The following is a 17,531-nucleotide window of genomic DNA, read 5'->3' as shown; positions in this document are numbered from 1 at the left end:
CCGCTTCATAACGCAAGGTTACGCCTTGGTACAAGGTGTCAAGCTTTGAGGTGCTAGTAGAAATTCAGAAGACCTAGCGCTTCTAAACACTTCAGTTCGATCAAACAACATCGGTAGAAACTTCTGTAGAAGACGAAGAGGAAGCTGGCACCGAGCTTAACAGACACCTTAACAAAGAAGATGAAGAAGACTAGGAGAGGCGAAAAGATGGCTGCTTAGCACCTGGTTCTCTGTACAAAATGTAAATATATTGGCTTTCCATGGTTTTCCAAATATCGTACCCACATTAAAGTTCAGAATTCTCTGTACGTGCTTTCAAACAGGAAAGGTCACCATTCATGCGGTCACCATGACTGCGCACGCGCATGCATCTCGCCGAGAAGGAAAACATAATCTTGGTTCTCCAGAGTATGACATCTACTGAAAAAAAGTGGCCGCGTATCTGCTCCTTTCGTTGCAAATGTCTTCAAAAGACGATAGTCTTTCTAGACAGTTGCCAAGGAAATCCCCCTTTTGCTTTTCCGCTCACCTCTCATGATGTTCCTGTACCGTGGCGCTCCTCCCAAGGTAAACACACTAAAGGTTTGCGCAAGGCGATTTGAATTTACCGCGTTCCACTGCTACAGGCCGGGTTCCTCGATGCCAGCGCTGCAGCACGGCGGAGACGCGCGTGAATGGAGGCGGCCGACTACAAGGTTTATAGAACCACGTGTCCGTGCTCCACATGCATTCCAAGCTGAACGTGGAACGCACGACCTTCAGCAGACGGACGCTAAGGCTCGACCTTCAACAGCACCGCTGTTAAAATGAGGCAAAGGAGAGACACCATGTTTGCCTAATGGTGCTGTTTCCACGCGTCTTTTGGCTGAAACAAATAGAGAGATAATTATTCGATGTGTATTTTTTGGTGGCATTCTCATTTCAATTAAGTGGTTTACATCGCGACAGAAATGAAACCAGGGCTTTGAATGAAAATATACAATGAGGAGAACGGCCTAGAATGGAGTTGCAGACAAACGTTCCCCGTACCTTACCTACACCAACGCATCCGCCAATAACTTACCTCAAGTTAGTGCCGGATAACACGTTATTTATCCGAAAGACTGAAAAAATTAGCAGTGGCTTAGCTCGGCTATGCCAGGATTACGTGGCGTGAGCTAAGGTTCGGCAATCCAATCCAATCCAATCCAATCCAGCCCAGTCCAGTCCAGTCCAGTCCAGTCCAGTCCAGTTCGGTCTGGTCCCATCCAGTCCCATCTAGTCCGGTCTAGCCCAGTACAGTTACTGCTGCTCGCGCATGCGCAGCACGGCTCTCCAGGAGCCATGCAAAATGGCTATCAAGAGGCCCCAGCGCAGCGTCAGACTTGGCTAATGCGCAGCGGAGGCGCACAGCTGGGCACGCGCCGGCTCCAGTGCGTCTGCCGCGGCTATGACGTCACTCCTCTGGAATGCGCCGACCGGCGAATGTGCCGACCCAATTTTCTACACACCTTTACTCCAAATATATTGCCTTTCTAATAAAATCCAATACAATCCAATTTATTCCAAATCAATGCAATCCAATCCAAATCTAATCCAATCCAGTCTGATCCAATGCTCCTTGCGCTAGCGCAGCACGGCCCTTCAAGGTCCACGCGAAACTGCTCAACCTCGGCCAGTGTAGCTTACGCTACAAAAGTCCTTTGAAAAAAACTGTGGGTGTCCAAGTGAGGCAGACTGTGATACGGCATACATAGCGGCGAGATGGCGCAACGCCGATATCGTTGTTGGCGAGCTCATTTCATTCTAGTCAAATCGAGAGAGAAATATACATCGCTTTCTTCCTTTGGTCTTAAGGCCCGAATTATGTCATCCCAACTGTTTTCTGTAATACCGTGCATGGGTCTGTTATATCGCTCGATCACTGTTCCACCGCTCGAGTCGTCGGTCAGCTTCGAATCACAATAGCCGAGCGAGTGGTCCTGTGGTGCCTTTTGCCATACAATTCCTGCTCATCTATAAGGCGCTACGTCGAACATTTACCCGAACTTGTGTGACCGATAAGTACTGCAGACAATGCTCGGTCAGATCGAGGCAGTGATTTTGAGCCGCCTTGTTACGTATAATTGTGTGTACGCAACTGAGCCGTGCCAGCAAATCCCAGAAGACGTATGGCTAGGCAAAAGCAACACTTGCCTTCCGCAGAAACTGGGATTTCAAAAACTTTTCTCGACTGACAGCGACCAGCGTAGGCGGGCTAAGCCATGCAAAGCAGTCACGAATCGTCTTGGCGCCAATAGAAAATCAAGCACCCCCTGCTGCTTCAGTCTGCTAACCGAACGACAGCCCAGTCACCATTCTAGCTCCAACTGCTGGCAGTGACGCCACTATTCGCCGCGTGCGCTCTCAAAATTTCCGCGCCTCTTTCGGCTGTTACACGGAATCGATGGAGTTGCGCTATCGTGTTCCGTCCGCCTGTCATCTGTAAAAGGGATACCGCGTTATATACAGCTACTATCTGATTATATCAGCTCATGACTAATTTGGGCTAGCGGAAGCGTGAGGATTGGCAACAGAAGGAGGCACGGCTCGGTCGAAGCGCAGCCAGCGCGTGCTCGATCCGCGAGCGTGACGCTGGAGGAGTGGGTTGGTTTTGCATCATGCTAGCCGGACGTCTGGCTCTGTCGTTCCTTTTGTGACAGCCACCCCATCGAAAAGCCTCAACATATCTTTAGCTTCTTCTGTATTTCGTTGAAATATTTCGTTGGATTTACGTGCCTGTACCTATTTTTGCCTGTGGTGTTGCCACAAGGACCTGTCAGCTAAAACATAAAGCGAAAAACGCCGTAAAATGTCCGCCTTTGTGTAGTTAGTTCCAATGTTTAATGAAAGCCTGCCTTAGGCGAGAGTACACATGCGTGCATAGGGCTGGCTGCTGTATAATTGTCGTCTGCTACGCTGTTTCCTTGAGAGTGGTACAACCCCTGCAACTGCATCTGAATGACTGTCCCCCAGGCTTCTTAGCTACCTTTGTTGGTAGCGAAACGGCCTTTCAAGATTAGAAAAGCAGGGGGTGTGTTTTCCTGAGAAGAACAACGGAGCAGACGACGCTCCCACAACAGATAGTTCTACCTTCGCCGTTTTTGCCGGTAAACACCGCGATAAGGCGCCGACATGCCGATCGGTCGTCGTTCCCGCTTATTATTAATAATTTGGGAGGCTCTACGTACGTCCTAAAATGCTTTGTTCTGCACTGTTCCCTTCAGTTATGCATCAACCATGTCGCAAGCAGAGCTCATTAAATGGCTGCACCGGACATTTCAGTGGTACCCAGGTGTTTTCCAATAACATTAATTTTTGAAACAAGTTCAACTCTTTTATTGTTAAGTGTCCATTTACCTCCCCTGGATTGACTAATCTCGCAATGGCTCGCAGCCAGCATTATCTTCGGCGCAGAAACATATGTGCTCAAGACAAATTCACCCGTTATGCCAGGCGGTGAACACAACCAACGTTTAATCTGGCACTACTGAATGTAATTCGAAAATTTTTATCACAGGTGACTGCGTAAGCTGTTCAGAGAATACATTCATGAATAGATATTGACTTACACACACATCTCATTACAACAAAATTGCGAGTACTACCATACGCTATCAAAATGAAATATTTTGAAACTTTTTGAAGAAAGTGAAAAAAATCACATATTACCCAAAGCTTACGCTGTCCGGTTGCGAACAAAAATGACGAATAGAATAAATTCCGTAAACGAGGCTCTACGCTCGCAGAAACAGAAACACAACATCAATAGTCAATTGACACAGCCAAAACAAACCCACAAGAAGTAAAAGGGGCCAAGCGTGGGAGCAAACGGCTAAGTTTGAAGGAAGAATGACCAGAACCTATAAAAAGGTGGTCTCTCAGCTAAGCTCACATGGGCGCAGTCATGCTGGGCTGCGTTGCAAGGCCATGTCACACGTTCGGGTTCATGGTGGTACGGCGTCTTCGGATCTCCCGCTTTCGTATGGGAGGAAGCTTTCTTGGACGAACGGCTGCTGCCCTCCGAGTACCGCTGAGACACCAATCTTGCAGCGTTTCATTCCTTTCATTTTGTCAATTGTAATAAAAAACTCTCCACTGTAGTAGTCAGCATTCACCTGTAATCTGCGTACGCTTGGTGCGTAACTTGCGACAGAAGACTTATGACTGGCAGCATACTTTGACGCTGAGCAGAGCTAGTGGCCCTTCCCATCAACCCTACCCACAGCTGTAAATTACGGTGGAAGTTAGGCCATAGAATTCTAGTACCGCACCCTCCCATGCAATGTACAGGTGCAACTGGGAACTTTGGAGACTCGTGAAGCATTTCTTGAACCATTTTACCAGCTTTCCTAGCGAGCAGCTTCTACCTTTTAGACGACGTATTATTATCCGTTCCTCCCTATCACGCTTGTCATTCATGTTGTCTTCAAGACACTTTTCACGTCTACTTTACTTGTCGACAGAACTGCGCCTGGTAAGTTTTACTTGCCTTCAAAGTGGTCCTTAAAATCGTTTTAAGCACACTAAATGAACAAGCGTACTTGCTAGGTTGGGTGCTCACCATCCTCCGCGCCACGTATAACATTTTTACGCGCAGCAGAAAGCTCACACTTTCATTGCAAAGTTGGTTGCCGTGTTCCCACCCTTTCCTGCATGTTTTTAGGCTCCGCCACCTTCCCGCATGTACTTCAATTCTCCGATGGGCGTCAGGAACAATAATCGGGGTTTGGTTTTCTAAAAGTGCGAAGACCGTAGGCCGCAACAGCGCAGTCTTGGATTGAGGACCCCGCTTGTCCCCTAACTAGCATGATTTCACTTTTGAATAAAGCGTTGTCCCCCTCTTCTCCTCTTGCTCCCCTCCTTCTTCTGCACCTCCTACTCCTCCAAGCGTGTCTGCATCGGCCTTACTTTAAAGGAGTACGGACACAAAATTTCAAAGCTGTGATAACTATGTAAAACGCTTCCTTTTTATCAGGAGATATCTCCCAGCAAGTTTCAACAGCAACGGTTCAGCGAAACATATTTAAAATCCATTTTAATCTTCGCCCGCACGAGAAAGCCCAGAGCGGGCCGACATGACATCATGTGCTACTTGCCCCAAACTGCCGACGTCGGGGCTCCCGTGACAAAGCCGACGCGCTGGCTGTGGTTGGCGCGCGCTGCTCGGGCGTGTGTACACGTCATGTTTTTGGGACTGACGTCATGCTGCCCGGGCCTGTGGGGACGGCGAAGACCTCGGCTGGTCTGGGCGCGCGCGTGCGCTCGCTCGCGCGCGCTTCCAGAGAGGCAGCGATGCGACAAGAATGGTGACGTCATGTGATACATCCTGTTATTGCGGCCGCTCGGCGTTTTTCAGTCGAAACCGAAACTGGCAAGAATAAACGACGCCGTAAATGAATGTTTACGCTGCGCTCGACCGTCTAATCTGTCATCCTATGATTAGTGGGGTGGTAGGCACGCATAGCAGCGAAAAAAACGCAACACGAAAATCTCGTGTCAGTACTCCTTTAAAACCTATTTACGGATGAACCTACTGTTGCTTTTCGAATAGGTCACTGAACGTGCTACTTTTGTAAATATTATGCGGTTATACATTTTAGCGGCAGTCTTTATGTAACGAAACAAATGTGTGGCTACAACGCAGTCGTACCGCACTGAGCTGCTGATGTGAGATCCCGAGTATCGACTCTACTAGATAAACGAAGAAAAGTGTGGTAATTTGAGCCAGTCTACGCAGTGCAAGCAAAACCGGGAGCGTGAAAAATTTACTTCAGTGTCCCTGTTTGCTATGGAGCTGGCCGACCTTGCAGTACCACCTTGCTGAATCCCTCAAGTCAGGCCACAAACACTGCGGAGTGGATTCATCCTTAAATGTCCACAGAGCTCAGGACCATGGTCCTCTACTTCCTTCTCTTCTGCATTCTAAAAGCCGGCATAACGAACTAAATTTATTCGAGAGCCTTCCTCAACCCCCCCCCCCCACGTCTTCCACCTCTCCTCTCCTTCTCCCCTCCGGCGATGCCCAACGTGAAGGCACGGATATTAAGTAGGCTTCATAAATACACATAACTATCCCGTTATCTGGGAAGATGACACAATCTTCTTCGCAACGTGTTGGGATGCGGATCGATGCCATTTGGAAGATTTTAGACGGAATGCAAAGCTAAGCATTTTAAACAGCGATAACTACAAGTCCCTTCCAGAACACCAGGCTAGGGCAAGGCGACTTGGTCATTTAACTGTACATCCAGGATTTCGCATTCAACCATAATTGAAATCGTTTAGGCGTTATTGGACATTTTTCTTGCGTGCTTTTCCGCCGTGTCTGCGGAGATCCTCGAAGGATAAATTTTATGCGCATCAGAGCGGTTAGCATCTTTAAAACAACCTTGCTTTGTCAACACTTTACTGCGCTTCAACAACAAATGGTGGTCAAGATTTTTTTTTATTTGCGCCGGTAGGTCACCGAGGCAGCGCCTTCCCGCCCTTCAAAGAATGGCGGGATTCGTCTATGTTACGGGACATCGGAAAACGAAACAAGCCGCTTGGAAGTCAACCTGAAGTTGGTCTGACTGTTCCTGTTCACCTATATGCCATCATTGTAGATGCTGCTTCGATATCGATGTCTATGATGCTGATGTTTATGTTTAGTCGATAGTTTCTTACTTGTCTACCTTACTTTATGTATAAGTATTCTTAAATTTTAAATTGCTTCGCGATTGACAATTACGCACATTTTCGATGTGAAAGCAACCCCACTGCAATTGTTTTTGGCGCTAGTAGAATTTTTTTCAGAGCGTTATATGCATCGGTAATAGCGCAAATAAAAAGTATGTTCATTCAAAAGTTCTTTTAAAGTACCTTTTTTCAACGAGCTACGCACACCCGCGACAGAAACATTCAAGGTTAGGGCAAAAAGATTTGCTGCCGAAAACAAAACCCATTAACGTTAATATTACTGATGGCCCTTGAGCAGGTGCAGTGTCGCGCGGTTACGCACGACAGCACACGAGGTGCATGAGTTCCCGCTCTCCGCACCCCGCACAGACCAACCCCAAAATAACAAAAACAGAATAGCCTCTTCCTACAACCCAATCATTAAATTCCGTATTCCTGTTTTGATGGAAAGCAGCCGTAACTCACAGAGGTCCTACAACCATAGAAAAAATTCCAGAGTTCTTGTTTCGAAACGACATAAATCAAGATAACGAAACTAAATCAAATAAAACTGTCGGACAAGAAAAACTAGACACCTCTCCCTTATTAAACAGGTTGCACAACAGTACGCCAGATACTTCCCAGCGACCGTGTACGCTGATCGTATTTTGTATCGAAAATGAGGCACAACATGTTTAGGCACACATTAAAGTGAGCCAAATTTATTTCCCCGATGGAAGTGCGCTTTTAGTTTGACGTCTTATCAGCAACAGGGGAGTCTCCTAGCGAGTTCCCACGTGACAGCTCGGGCTATCAGGCGTGATGTATTAATTAGAAATTATATGATTAAATATTCATAAAGAATAACAACGTAATTATCAATATTGTTTAAATGCCTGTGGTCGTAGACGTCCCCCCACTGGTATGTAAAATGTATCACATTTTATAGCTTTGACCACGTTGCATTTAGGTAGCGTACGAAAGCTTCGCTGTATGCTGAAATTCTTTTAGGTGTATTGTAATCATTTCGACAACAACCTTATCAAATCCAGCGTTGGGCAATTTGTGGGGCATATGAAATTGTAAACGAGGAAAGGGGAGGCAAGAGCGGAAATACTACGAAAGAAGCGGCTGACCTTTCGATTATCGTGACCTTTTGATCGTTTGCGCTGTAAACATATTTTATGACGTACGAGAACTAGCGACGCCAATGATGACACCAGGGGCAAATACAACCACACGTAAAAAATTTCCCCGCATTTCCCCGAGGGGAAGAATGTGAAAGTGCGAATGCAGGAGTTGAATTTGCGTGGTTCGGTAATGTTCGCGAAAGAGAGATCACACACACACACAACTACAAAGAAAGAAAGATGCATTTATTCACAGACACCTATTTGTGTTGTCGTTGTACTTGATTGCTAGAGCGAATCTCAGCTTTGACATTTTGTGTCAGTACTCCTTTAAGCGGGTGCATTAGCCCTTCTCACGCCCGATTCCTGGCCAATCCCCCACGTGGGTATGTGCTTTGCACAGACACCTATTTGTGTTGTCGTTGTACTTGATTGCTAGAGCGGATCTCAGCTTTGAAATTTCGTGTCAGTACTCCTTTAGGCGGGTGCATTAGCCCTTCTCACGCCCGATTCTTGGCCAATCGCCCTAAGTGGGTATGTGCTAAAGAAATTAGGAACTCTTCTTGGCCAATCGCCATAAGTGGGTATGTGGTGCGGACGGACGGACGGCGGTGGACGCGTGATTCAGGGTCGCTTAAGAAGTGCATTCGCACTTAAAAACTTTTGCCCGGGAGGGGGGGACGGAGGAGGGGGCGGGGCAAGAGGCACGGTCGTCAAATGTTCCAAAGGTTTTCCTCATGTCTTTTTTTTTGGGGGGGGCGCAAATTTGTCCACTTCAGGGGTGATTGCTAATTTCGGAGTTCATTATTATTTTTGCGTAGCCTGCGACAGAAAAAAGTATTATTGGGAGAACAACTTGGTGCTGAATAGGCTTAGTGGTTTATGCCAGTAAGCCTCTCAGCTAGTCCCGTCACTTTTTCAAGTTAGGCGGGCGAAAGGGGGGGAGGCATAGCTCCCTTCCCTCCCTCCCGAGAGCAATGAGAGAAAGAACTCGCAAGCTCTTGCCCCAGCAGACAGCTGCAGCTCATCGAAAAGGCGAAGACAGCGGGTTGCTCCAGTGGCGCCCTGGCCTGAGAGCTTTACCCAAAAGACTTTTCCAAACAATAAAAGTTGTATTCTTCCTCCCTCTCCTCCTACCGGTCTTTGCTACGGACCGGTGTCTCTGGCCCCATCTGCTCTTTGGGAGGCACCTCCTGGGCCATATAACCAGCTTCTTGCTTTAAGCCACTCGTTCTTTCGCAGCACATTTCCGTCTATTTGTTTCGCGTAATACTGTCGCTCGTGTTTATTCATCGATAGGACTCCGACTACAAGTTTGTTGTTGCCGTTACTGTCTCCTGGGCCAGTTTTGCTAGCATGCACATTTCTGTCGTTGCGAACGCAAAGTACAACCTTTTTTTTCACATCCACAACTTTCACAAATTCACAACTTTCACTAGACGCTCATTGCTAAACGAACTAATATCGTAACCTGGTAATAATATACGCGCAGTGAATTCCTAGGTTTATGTTAGTTCAAGGCGGAAGCAAGCTCGCAGTATTCGGATAAGAGCAGTACGGTATTATAGCCATTTAGATTTGGAATACGAAAAACCTTTCCGCGTCCGTTCACCAGGACGCGGATTTGTGCTCAGTTTCGGTTTCGAAATATCGAAGATGTAACGATGAATTCAACCAAAGAAAGAAAAGGAAGACCAAGCACTGCACGCGCCTTTGGGATGAAACGCGTTCCGAATTTCCAAGCCTGACCACGCCGTTGGACGTCACAGTGTCTACCCCGCGTCGCCTAGCCTCTGTTTATTAATCACCTTAGCACGAACTTTTAAGCGCTGCTCGGTGAATCACGAAGACCAGCGGTCATTAAATACAGCATTGGCTCCTGAAAGTACCACTGGGCAAGTTGCAACTGGAGCTTTGAAGCTGTCTTTGGTGTACGAAGAGGTGAGTGACCAAACGCGTTCTAGACGTTGATTGCTATAGAAGACGCGACGACGCGTTTGGCGTCTTTGAGTCTCTTGCATTTCATTGTCCCTTTATTGTTGGCGTACGCGGTCGCTTGTGTTGTCGTTTGTGGAAGGAAATGTCTTGCTTTATGAAACGAGAACGCTGCAGCGCAGTTAGCGGCGTTTCGCAGGGTAATAACCATTCGGCTTTTCTGTACCGCCCGACGCTATAGGTACTTGCGTAAAACCGACGGAGAGAAAATGGGGGCAGATGCTACTAGCGTTGGGGCAACTGTACCTGCGATGCCGGTTAGCCTGCTTTAAGGGGATCCTCGAAAATATTTAACGCCACTTTTTTCTTCTGTTGTTACTCTCCGGAACTGGAAATAAAAGAAAAAAGAAATAATTGTGTCGGGATTACGGCCTGGTTACTTTATACAAAGGGCCAATGTTCGAGTTAGGCGCTACGGTGGTTTTCGTTGTTCTGGGTGTTCTGATAATTATTTTCTTGCCTTAGAATAGAATTTGCAAAAAGCCAATTAAATGGTTCTGTTGTGGCGACAACCGTACATTAGGTTAGTCTGGGTGAGGCAACGTTAGGCCAGGTAAGTTTCGTTAGGTGGGTCGCGTCCGTTTGCGCTGGGTTGGGATAAAGAAAGAAGGTCTCGCGGTTTTTATTAGCCAGTGCGAACATGATTGGGAGGGCGAAGTAGCGTAAGAGGGTGCGTCACAGATGGTAAGGAAACCGCGCGTTACTTTAATGGAGTTCTTCCGGCGATGCAGAATAGCTTTGTGGACATAGCGGATGCTTAAACGTCATTTGAAGACTTGCTTTGGGATCTCTAGTTGTGAGTTCGCTCTCAAAAAGCTGTGATGATTACTATACTCGCTAATGCAAAATCTGTGCGCACGCCGAAATGCAGTCTTCCCTGTCACGGCGAATCTCTGCTGCGGGTCGGAAGTGATCACGTGATCAGCGAACGCACGGCGGTGCACGCTACTGTGCTTTTATCTCGCATGGCGTCGCCACCGTCGGCTACGATGTTGTTGCACTTTGTGTTTCAACCTCCCGCCCGCGCAAATGTCACGTTGTTATAATGGCGTACCATACACAAGTAGTAACGACTCCCGAAAGAGTGAAATGGAGGCAGGCAGAGAGATGGCGCATTAGCGGCGAGCGTGGAACCCCAGGCGGCACAGAAAGTGTGCCCCAAGACCGGCCCGTCTATGGCCGCTTTCTGGCATGTCCGGCCAGCATCCAGGTTCTGGCAGCCACTGATCATGCGTTGAACGGCCAACATTCGGCAACCAGCGCTTCGGCATTTTTCCGTCCGCCCGTGTCCGGACGCACAACGGCAGCTAACCGGCTGCCAGATATTCAGTTCTCTTACGGCTGCCGATGTTGAGAAAGAGAACGGCCGAAGTACGGCCTTAGGGCATCCGTTTTTTCTTCGGGAAGCGGTAATCGGCCGAAGCACGGCAAGCGACCGGCCACAGAATATGCGTATTCTTGCGGCAGTTGGTGTTCGAAAGGAGACCGGCCGGAGCGCGGCTGCCGTGCATTCGTTGTTTCAACGGTGAACCGCGCGTCCGGCGGACGTACGGCCCCAGAATATAGGTTTTGCATTCGGTTAGCTGTTTTCGGCCGAATTACGGCCAGCGAATGGCCACAGAATATTTGGCAACCGGTGTTCAACAGGAGACCGGCCTACGTAAGGTATCTGGTTATACGTCCTTTTTTTCGGCAAACGGCATCCACCGAACAACGGCTCGCGCCTGGGCGCCGAGAATTCATGCACAGACGTGTTTGGAAGGAGACCGACCGGTTTTTTTCTGGGGGGACAAAGAGCCGTTAGGGAGCCGAACGACGGGGACGCGTTTTTCATCCGGTCCGTGTTTCTACGTTTTAAATGAACGAACATCGTTTGTCAAACAGTAATGAGTGTTCTCGGTGAACGGGCAAGGTACAAGGACTCACTGGACATTAGCAGGGAACCCTTTAGGCCATCGAAATGTCATTTATTGCCACAAGAAGACTGTGCCACACCGACGGGTGAGCTAAGCCTCGCCAGTCATCGCCGCTACCAAGCTTCTGCCTCCGGCTTCGTCGACGCATCATCTCGAGGCTATTCGCCCGCTCAAGAAATGGAGATCATTGGAGACATCGATCCACCAGAGATGTTCGATCCGAGATGGAGATGGTTCACCAAAATAACTGGCCTTCAAGGGCGTCGAGCAAGCGGCAACCACGCAGGAGCTAAACCGCTACCATGTCAAGGACTCCCCACAAAAGAAAGGCAAGTGCGAGCAAAAGCGCAAGTTATTCTGCTCACAATTAAACTGCGACAAGCAATGTTGCACTATGTTGTTGGTGATAAACGTAGAAGAGACTCGCTCGTGCATTGGTAGGATCAACTTCATGCCCTGCACTATGTTACTTCAGGGGATTTTACGACTGCCTATTTAGAAAAAAAATTATTTTAAGTTTGCGATAACAACAGAGCCTTGTCACTGACGAAGCCTAGCTGTTAATTTAGTTCCGATGTTTGAAGGTGAGCTTAGCTACTCTTGGGATAAGACTCATTTGGTTAAACATAATCGCCAGCATCCTTGCAAACACGGATTTTGTCAGGATTTTCTTGCTCAACGCAGATTGTTGAGTTCACGCACGATTTGGCTTTTGCAATATATAAGCTTAAATATTCTTGGACTGCAAAAAAGCAAATGATGGTGTTCCATGTCACCTTCTGCGAAGTACATTTCATCCTATGAAATGAATGAATCGGTTTTGCATTGTTATTACTATTGGCCCTAGCTTTGTTCAAAAGTACTGTGTAGTTAACCGGACTATAGCCAATGAACGTGATTCCGTATACCTGCAGCTTTATTCGCATTTAATAACATCCTGGTGTGCTGATTCAGAAAAGTTTTTGGATGTTAAACAGTGTGTTAACGGCACCTTTACAAGAAAACCTTCATTCCAATTGGATACGTATATCGTAAATTATGCTGCTGTGACAACGACCGAGGAATATAAATACCTAGCAGTTTATTTAGGGAGTGGTTAGAGGTTAAATAGGCAGGTTCACACCATAAAAGTTACGGCTGCATATGTTTTTGGCTTTCTGAGACGAAATTTCAGTGAACCTCCATCTAACTGAAAAGAACAACCGTATTTCACTCATGTGCGCTCAATCTTGGAGTACGCATGTGTTTTCGTGGATCCCTACACCAAAGAGCTCGTTGATACGCTCGAAAACATACAGAATATGTCAGTGCAATTCGCATTAGGTAATTGGCACGCTCAACTTAGCATGAGAGAAAGTAAAAGTAAACTGAAATGGCAGGACGTGAAAGATCACAGACGAAACCACAGGTTTAACTTTTTTCGTAATATCTATTATTCGAAAACTGTTGTAGAAGGGGAGAAGTATGTCCAAGCGCCATTCTACATATCTCAAAGTGGGACCGCTAGCTGAAAGCAGATTATTAACTTTTCTTTAAAGGTGACGCCTTGCGCGATTCCTTTTATTTTACATCAATGCTGCAGTGTAATTATCTTCTACGTATGATTGCATTAACTGTTTATATTGACGATTTTCAGCGCGCTTTGTAGAATTATTTGGTTATTTTGTCTCATATTTAATGCTTAGTGTTATGTATCTCCCTTCTGTAATGCATGCAAAGGAAAGCAGGTATCAAATAAATAAATAAAAAAAAAAAATAAATAAATAAATAAATAAATAAATAAATAAATAAATAAATAAATAAATAAATAAAACAATGAATAAATAATTGAATAAAAATAAAGAAATAAAAAAATAAAAAATAAAAAACAATAAATAAATAAATAAATAAATAAATAAACTTCCAGAGGCGCAAGTTTGCCTCCGACGGGTTGAGAACCCTACGCATTCAACCTTTACCAATAAAATATTTATTGCCCTATTCGTTGCAGTATGCAAGGTTTCCTGTATACATGCTACCATTGCTATGTTACTGGTTTGAAACAAATTATGTAACTCTAATTTTACGCCTTTCCTTGCGTGAACACAAAGGGATACAACTGCAGCCACCTGAAGCATGGCGTCATTCGCGACGCGTCTAGAATTTTTTGAACGTAGTATGACATTAGAAGAAAATTAAGTTCTTTTGGACTATTGAGTGGTGTGGACGTACACTCATGAAAACAACCTTAAAATAGATTGAAAATGAAAGTACCTGTTCGCTCCTTCTTAGGATCAGCCCTGCGGAAGATCATCAGAAAAGTTGATCGAGTAGAAAATGTCTTTGCAAGAAAATGGGCAAAAAACTGGACATACTTTTTTGTGAAGGAGTTATATTAAATGCTCCTGAGTGTTTTGTTGAGAACCAAAACGCTTCGTAAAGGCATTCACGCCGGTTTTATATACATCAAAATTGGTCAAGCAACTGTTATAAAAATAGTTTATGTAGTCATAGCATGAAAGTGTTCCGGAATATTGTCCTAAAAGAAATTGGCTAAAAGCGGCGCAATTTATCTCTCTGAAATTTAACCCACTAAAGTATGCGCCCTCCGCCGCCCCCCCCCGTTTCCCCGTTTATTACAGGTAAGCCGCCCCACAGAGGATATCAGGATCTGGACAATACATCTAGTCAAGCTCTACAAAGAACTGAATATTTTCTGTGTTCGGCAGTAAAAGAGGCAAAGCAATTAAAGGACCGACAATTTGTGAGCACTGTTTAATAAATGAATTTTGCGGTCAACTGAGGCTGGTAATTAAGCAAAGCCGCGCTGAAAGCTTGACGGCTGGTGCTTGCGCGCGAACTCACTTTGATGTGGCTGCATTGGACCCAAAATGCTGGGTTTGTGCTGCTTCTGCACTGCGCGAATGAGTCATCTGCTTGCGCGACATGCAGTGACCGGCCTCAGTACAGCTAACGTACTGTGGCTGAACTCCAATGCCCGTAGCACGGCCGTATTTCCGGTAGCTGTAGTCCGGCTGGAGTCCGACGACCGCATCTCGGCTGTCCTCCGGCGGACGTACTTCGGCCGTACACGGGTGGCTTTGGAATGGCCGGAGCCCTACGGCTGGAATCTGGCCGTATGACTGTAAGCCGGTCGACTGGCCGACGGACACTGGCCGTTGGACAGCCATCGGAGTACGGCCGTATACGGCCAAAAGGCCCACATTTGGACATGGGCCGAACATGGCTGCCGGAAAACGGCCGGACAGAAAATCACCGGCCAAAGTACACCGGCCTGTTTTAGGCCGAACAGTCCTGTGCTGCCTGGGACCCTCCTTCCCCCCTGAAAAAAAAAAAACCATGAAGAAGTGGCTTGCGGCATCTTGAACTGACGAGGACGCTCATGTTTTCGTTTTCTTTTTTGTTCAATTAACGTTTTGCCGCCTCCTCGCGAGAGGCTTCGACGAGTGTTTCGAGGAGGCTCAGCATACTTCCCTGCGTGGCACCCTTTCGCCATATTTTCTCTATTGTTTCCTTCCTGCTCGATTACGACGTTCTCTGCGTGGCCGTCGCCACCGCCAAATTGCAAGAGCCGCCGCCAGCGTGCTTCTGCACTAAAATTGCGAAATGGCATTTGAAGACCGGAGGCTACGGTGGTGAGAACTTGGGTTTTTGGGACAGAAGAAACGCACTGACGGCGGTATATTGGAGTTTGACTGCCCTGTGAACGCTGACGCGATCAGAGCCCAACGACCCCAAACTTTTTTGCAGCTCTGCAACGGCGCCCTGCCCCTAAGAAAGGTGAAAGCTGCTAGACGGCTTGAACGCTCAAGCTTGCTGATACCTCACGATATTCAGGAAAAATGGAGTGGGCGATTTAATGGTCGTCAAATACGCTTGTTGTAGAAACAATTATCCCAGTTTCTCTTGTGTGTGTCTGTGGCGACGAGGTTACGTTTTATGGCACTGAAACTTAGCGTCACTTAATATGGCAAGCGAAAAGAAGTTGCAGCGAGGACCTAAACAAGGTGTGGATTCCCTCTTCGTTTCACGCCCCATCGAAGTCATGGATGGTCGGGCCAAATTGTTAACGGTTCCTCACTGCCATAATGTTGTAGCATCCGGTGCGGAGACAGCAAGCAGTTACAGCATTTGGTTTCGCACGTACGTATTTCTTTAGCTTGAGCGCACGTGTACCTGCGCCTCATAAGGAGTGCCTGGCGTAGCCTAGGCGTACGCGTGCGCTTGAGCCGCGTGAGGAGTTTGCGCATTTATCCTTCTCGTCGTTGGCGCGGCGGATCTTGGTTGTGGTGGGTGGTACAGTTTCATTACAACTGAGGTGAACCTTGTTCAAAAAGCTTGAATAAAATAATCGGAAAATTTTTTATATGCGAATGCATTACACTCAATGCAAAATGTTCCCCCAATAAATGAATAAGAGTTCGAGCACCAAAAAAGTGTGTCGACCGAAATTGCATTGTCGCTTAAATTCGGATCATACATGCGTTATAGTAGAAAATTGAGAATACCCTTCTTTTAAACGTGAAGGTATGGGGAGATAAATGCCGTGTTGCTGCGAATGTAGTCGCCCAGGTTTCAAATAAATTCAGAATACTATTAAGATCGCATTAGCAAGGAAATGTAGTGAAATGTTGTTATTAGGCTTACAAGGAGGATAAATAGAACTATGTTTCAAAGGGAACGAAGTTCACGGTATTTCGGGTAGGCCGGTGCGGTAGCTCAGCAAGTTTAGGCTTCAAGCACAATAAAACCACAATGAATTCTCTAACAAAAATACATTTCATGGTCTGTTTTAGTTTCCAAATATCGAAGATAGAATGATTGAGGTACCCTGATAGAAGGATTAAGAAGCCCGTGCTGCATGCTGCTCATGGGTGAGGTGCGTTCGTACCTTCCAATCCGGGACACGCCGTTGGTCGCCCAGTACAAAGCATACCTTGTGTTACCGATCTCTATAAAGGAGGTTATCATAAACTTCACCGTTTACACCAGGTAAAACGAAGGCCAAAAGACCCCCGAAGACAGCACTGGCTTCAGGAGATACCGGACTGCAAGTAGGAACTCGCGATTTAGGTTGCATTAGTCACACCCAATGGTGACCGGCCAAACGCGTCCGAGTCGCCAACTTCTCTGAAGACGCTGTCAGCGCATTTTCTTCTGTTTTCTTATTGTCTTGTTTTGCTGAACAGCTTCCCGCTTTTTTGTCCTGTGATTCGTGGTCGCGTGTGGTGCACTTTACATTCGGCGAAATTAGGCGTTCTTGACCGATAGTGGCAGAGCAGTTTGGAGCGTCTCTCGTTGTACAAAAGCATCGGTTGTTATGGACCGCCAGATGCTGATGGATCTTTGCATGCAACCGATATAGGAGCGCTGGTGTCAAAAACTGCTATCGTTGCGCCACTCTAAACAGTACTGCGTGTCTCCTCAGTTTTGGGAGGAGGAGGGAAAATATTTCAATGTGAAAGATTTCACAGTGGAAGGAGGAGTTGGGAGGAGGCATAAAAAACAGCATGGGGATTCTGAAAAACAAAAATATTCGGTGTTCCGAGCTTAATTCTTTTCTGGTAGGAGGTATACAAACAGAGTTGTATTTCGCAGTTTGAAATAGTGGTCGCTAACGCCATTGGGCTCACTAGCCCGAAAATAGTCTTTTCCAGAAGTCAGTCAAAGCAACGGGTGGCTAATTAGGTATTTATTCGGTGAGAATATTCTTTTATGCACTGACTGTTCACGCGTGACAAACTTAAGCTTTCCAGTTCAACGCGTATCAACACCAAAGAGTGAAACAAAAAAAAAGTTTTTCTAGAAATGT

This window comes from Haemaphysalis longicornis, unplaced genomic scaffold, assembly GCF_048455015.1.
Source record: "Haemaphysalis longicornis isolate Haplotype H1 unplaced genomic scaffold, Haemaphysalis longicornis Haplotype H1 scaffold_6, whole genome shotgun sequence".
Lineage (NCBI taxonomy): Eukaryota > Metazoa > Arthropoda > Arachnida > Ixodida > Ixodidae > Haemaphysalis > Haemaphysalis longicornis.
The sequence above is the reverse complement of the archived record's forward strand: the minus strand, read 5'-3'. Positions refer to the sequence as shown.